This window comes from Gnatocerus cornutus, chromosome 10 (assembly GCF_029298725.1).
Source record: "Gnatocerus cornutus isolate USDA-ARS CGAHR chromosome 10, icGnaCorn1.1, whole genome shotgun sequence".
NCBI lineage: Eukaryota > Metazoa > Arthropoda > Insecta > Coleoptera > Tenebrionidae > Gnatocerus > Gnatocerus cornutus.
In genome coordinates this window covers 5,673,856-5,679,855 of record NC_142242.1, presented here as the reverse complement: position 1 = coordinate 5,679,855, position 6,000 = coordinate 5,673,856, and positions in this window count along the sequence as shown.

The window sequence follows — 6,000 nt, the reverse complement described above, 5'->3', positions numbered from 1 at the left end:
ACGTACATTACTGTATTAAATTTGACAGTTAGGATGCAGTGCTACATGAAAGTCGTCTCGATATTTGAAAGCATAAATCACAAAATGTTATTAAATTTCGCAATTGGAGGCAACAACAGGTGAGCTTCGTGTGGACACATGTCCTATTTTATAACCAGAATTGTTCTGATTTATCTGTACATACTAGACATAAGCGTAATGAATCGTTGACATTTTCATGCATTTTGCAGCAGTGATTATTGTGCACGACATACATACAATTACTGGTTGTAATGCACGACCCAATCAACTCGTAGAGCACCCCGCGGCATTGTCACCACTATTCTCTTTTTATTGCACTGTCAATCATCTAACTGAAAGCTTTCTGCAATTTGGTCAAACCCCAATTAGAATGACAGAAATCTAAACATTTAAACATGGGAAAACTAAAATTATTGATCAGGTATTGATTATGGATTGGCGACTTCAAGGGGATTATAGTGTATGCAGAGCTGTATCTTAATCAGTGCAGGTTGACCAAAATATGATCTATCAGATCCGATAGTTGGCAATTACAAACAGTTTGATGCATGTATCGGCCCAGCTTTAGACATGTCCAGTCCGTAGGGAACGTGATTTACAGCAATGCCATTGATTAGCAAACGTCATATAAGCTGAGATGCGACGCGCTGTTTAGCATAATGCACGCTAATCGGCAAACGGCCAAACAGTGCTGCGTGTCCGTCAACATCAAAGCTATTAGTTCGAAAATGTCCGACTAATCTCGTTTTAGCGCACCTGTACAATAATGCATTTCCTAATCGATCCTGCAGTGACATGACCGTTCTTGACACCGCTAATAATGCAATACACTGCGGACTCTATCCTATTGAGACACTGTTACAATAAGATCCAATTAATCATTCAAAATAACTAATTGTCATTTCGAAAATGACAACCACGAAATTAAAACCACATTAAACACGTCTACATTTGAAAATTGATGATTTCTCCCAAATGTAATTTAATAGATCAAGCTTTACTTGTCGTTAAGTCCATCTGGATTAACCCCAAACTGGTGCATTGACAAATCTGTTGGTGCAATTAGAATATTTCACTAAAATTGAGTTTGGCATGTGAGGAATTTAATATCCAAATTAGCATTGCCATCCACTGAACTTGCCACATAAATTTAAAATAATCCTGCCACCAGTTTGCTTCAATTTGCGAACAACAGGCGTCACACATATTATTGGTAATAGGCCAACGGACTCTGCTCTAGTTTTAATGCCCAAATCGGGATTAAACTTATTCAGTATCATTGATTCAAAAATATGTAAATATCACTAGTTTGTAGCCATTTGCATTTAAAACGTTTAGATATCCGCAAAGAAAAATGCTACAGTAACAGTATAAGTTTATTAATCATGTTGAATTACATATACAAACTTCTAGAGGAAAAGACACAAATTTTAGAAATTATCATTTAAAGATCCATCCATTGTTGAAAACAAAATGGAGAATGTTATTGTGTGATTAACATTCAAAAAAGAATTTACTGATTGGCTTGCATTGTCTTTATCAGAGCAGTTGTTATTCCAAAAAGCTCCGCCAAACAACCAATTCGATCGTAACTTTTCATTTATTGACCAAATGGTTGTTTATTGGACAAATTGAAAGCCAATTTTAGGAATCCAAAAATAAAGTTTGGACACAGTACTACTTTTGACACGTTTATTAACTCCAGTAAATCTCAAAGTTTAGGAATCAGATACAGATTTATTACAATTTTTCGATTTTAGAATGAACTAAGAACTTCCTATAATATATGTATATTTGGTATTTTTGTTAATTTTAAGAATACAGGAATGAAATTTAGAGGAATTACTACATGTTTATTAACTCTGCCAAATTTCAAAAGATTAAAACTAGAAACTATTTTTTAGATTTTTTTTATTTTAGAAAAACCAAACATTTTCTATATTCTAGACCAAATTTCTTTTTTTCGTTAATTTCATGAATACAAAAATGAAATTTAGAGTCATTATTACCTTTGCCACGGATATAAACTTTACAAAATTCTAAAAATTTAGAACCAGAAACAGATTTGTTACAATTTTTTATTTTCAGGTAAACTAAAAATTTGCTATATTACATTTTGTATTTTTGATAATTTTGTGAATACAAGAATAAAATTTGGAAGAATTACTAGATTGCTTACTTTGATATCCTTATTAACTATGTTGAATTCAAAAATTTTAGAACCAGAGAAGCAGATTATCTGTATTTTTTTTTATTTTAAGACGGACTATTTTCTATATTCTAGATCAAATTTTGTATTTTTGTTAATTTTATGAATATCAGAATGAAATTTCGAGTTATTATTAACTTTGACTTGCCTATTTAACACTGCTAAATTCCAAAATATTAGAACCAGATTTTTATATATTTTTTTTATTTTAGATGTAACTAAAAATTTCAAATAATTATAAAAGAAAATACATATTAAATATCTACACCAAAATAGACAAATTTTAGAAATTTACATTTAAAGATGCACTAATTCTTGAACTTGGATTAAAACCAAAAAAATAATTTTTTGATTTTGATTGGTTCGCATTGTCATAATCAGAGCAGATTTTATATCAAAAAACACACCCAAACAACAATTCGATAGCAACTTTTCATTCAATTATTGGGTATAACTTCAAATTTATTATTTATTGGATAATTTGGAAGTTAATTATAATTAATTTTTAATTAATTCAATGCAATATTTTTGAATAAAATGATAAAGGCATAGTTCTGATTCCACATCGCACAACATGTTTATTATTCGTGTCCACTTCCAAACTTTTATAAAAAAATTAACGTATTTTAGAAATTAGATCCACCCTTTCTTCATAACAAAATGGAGAATGTGATTAAACTCCGACTAAAACCCAAAAAGAATTAATTGATTGGTTCACATTGTCTTTATCACAGAGCTTTTATGACAAAAAACGCACCCAAACAACCAACTCGATCGTAACTTTTCATTCATTGGGTAGATGGTCAAAACTGTTATTGGATAATTTGTAAGTTAATTAATTTAGTAGAATTCAACTTTTTTGAATAAATAAAGGATGAAAGCACCACCTGGCGTGTTAAGCGAACGGGGAAAATTCCTCAGGTAAAAATAGTTTGTGGTTGAACTTGTGCAGGGTCAGTTGATCTCGGATGGCAATTAGCGGTTATAGTGCATTAAGCATAGATTTACGAGCATATTTGATCGGTTGGCAATGTAATGAATATATAAACATCAATTAATAGGATCCCCTCGTCATATATAACGTAGATATGATAGAATGCATCGTGTTATGTTTACTTAGAGAATGCAGGATCGCACGTTTGTACAACTCACGTTCTACCATTACGTGAATAATACATTCGCAATAGAGCGTAGCTAACACTAGCACCGCCGCTATCTCTGCTTCAGTGATAATGCTGGCTAGTTGTTGGATGGTTATTGGCACCCATAAAGCCCCTATTACGGAGAGGACCTGACATCTGTATCAAATCCCCGCAACACGTTGATGAAAAACTTCTCATCACAGAATTCCTGTCGTTATTACTTGACCTTATTGGAAACGCGGCTTCTACTGCTGATGTTATACTAATTAATGAATCTGAGTTCTTCAGTGGAAAATCAATCGCAATTACATTACATTAGTTGAGTCACTCATTACGTATATTATTAGAGCCGAGTATGCATATTTAGACCCTTCAATGTGGGTGTTCTGGCCTGGAGGTCGAGAAGGATGAGGGCCAGTCAACGCCGTTTTAATTGCAAACTGGCGCATACATTCAATGCATCCCTATAGTCCGGCTGTTGCTAGCGTGGAAACGGTCCTAGGGTGCATTGTTCTTGTTTACATGACGACATGAAGGCTATAGGTGCCACAAACTGACCACATATGCAGCATATGCATCACGAACAATATTGAATCTACTAATGGACTAATACTATTATTAACTAAAATATCCGCTATGTCGCATCAAATTTTTCATTGCTACGGAAAATAATTACACATGCAACATAACGCTAATCAATACATCGTTGCCCACTACACCACCAGTTACAGTCTCCACGTCTAATTGTCTACAACTATTTGCATAAGATTGACTTGCATCGTAAACTCTGAGTTTAATTACACCAATGTCGTCTATAAATCTGCACTAACCTTCAACAATTACATTTTTACTCTCGCCACAAAATGAAATACAAATTAAATTCAAATTGAAGAACAAAATCGGGGTAGTCGAAAGATCATTTGAGCGTACATAAAACTTTGTTTTGTGTAGTCGAAAGAGTGACCGTTGGCCAGCGCCAGTATTTTTGAAGGATCATTTAGTACTCAGTTGAACATAATCGATGATTTATTGGTGTTTTGCATTCCTCGCAGGGCTATTTATATGGAGATAGCAGGCTTATATTCGGGTGGCGGAAGAACAAAATACGTCCGCAATTCGTGGATGCGGGTTCGTTTAGCGCTGTCGCTGACCAGATTGGTGGTAAATCTCATTTCTATATAACACGCAACTCCATAATAGTTTCGAGTGAATTATAAAACGCGTATCTACTCCGAGAATGAGATTAAATGTAATAAAACGCAATTATCGTCTAGTTTATTAAATTAATGAATATTGTTGGTTAGGATTATAGTAACATCTTGGAATTACAAATCATAAAGTCAGATGAAAACTGCGTTTGGTTTATGGGGCACTTAGTTCTGTGGGGCCCACGAACGAGTTACAGCACTTAAACACTGCGTTAGGAAGGTATAAATATTAAGCAGTCCTGGAGTGAGCCTTGTGGCAAAGGAGGAGTATTCCACAATCAAATGATAACAATTAAAGTCCTTCGCTGCGGGCGTTTCGTGGAGCGCGGCGAGGATTAAGATGGCTTTGTCATCAAGGTAATGGAAGCTTAAAGGGCATCTTCGCGATTGTCTCATTAATGCATTCTCAAATCAAAGATAGAATGACTAATGCAAGCGATTGTTTGCTGATTAAGCCCAAGACAAACCCTAGGCAACAACTACATCATGTCGTTAATTCATGCCAAATTGATAGCTTTTCTCAGATAAACGTATCATACCTAATTGAAAGAAAGTTAATCTAGCATGAAAATATCGTCTGGTGCGCGTTAAATACCAACTAAATCAGAACCGAGCATATTTAATCTCAAAAACAAACAAGAAACTATAGCTTTTGAATGCTTTGTTAATCTTTGTTTTAGTACCACCTTTAAGTACCACCGTTCTTGTTGTTGTTACTGTACTAGTTATATTTTACTGTGGGAGCTACCCGTTTCTGAAGACTTAGACTAAACAAAACAACCTACATCAGTATAGTCCACCCTTATCGTAAACACAGTTGACCATACATCTGGTGGCTATATTTAATGATCGAATCAAAGAATGTTTATCGATTGAGATTAAGAGGACGACGTGATATGTAAGCTTTCAGGAAATTGACAGGTTTTGTTCGCAAAACCGCACGTGACGTATATTACTGGACCATCCCTCTATTGGCTCCGTCGCAACGCAGATGGTGCTCTTCTGCTCGCATACACGTGTCGGTACTTTTCGTTCTGGATTCTTAATAGTTTCAGCTTCATTTAAGCAATTAATTAGACAACGAACAATAATTGCTCCGATAGCTGACGGCGGCTTTGTGTGTTTGACGGCGGTGACGGACGCCTTCGGCGCCCTCTGCCGGAATTCTCCTGCTGTTCTGGCTTGCCATTACACACGGTTTCGTTGAGACAAAACATAAATCCATACTAGTGTCGACACTTCCGTATCTTTTAAATCAAAATAGTTGTTTTCCCTTCGCTTCGAAACACTTCGAGAAGACCAAACATTCTGCTCCGTTGCGCTCTGTGATCGCGAACTTTACCTAACTTTCGTATCGCCACATTTTCACCCTCTCTTCTCTCCTCATTTACTTCAATTAGCCGAAGAGCGGGAGGTGAAT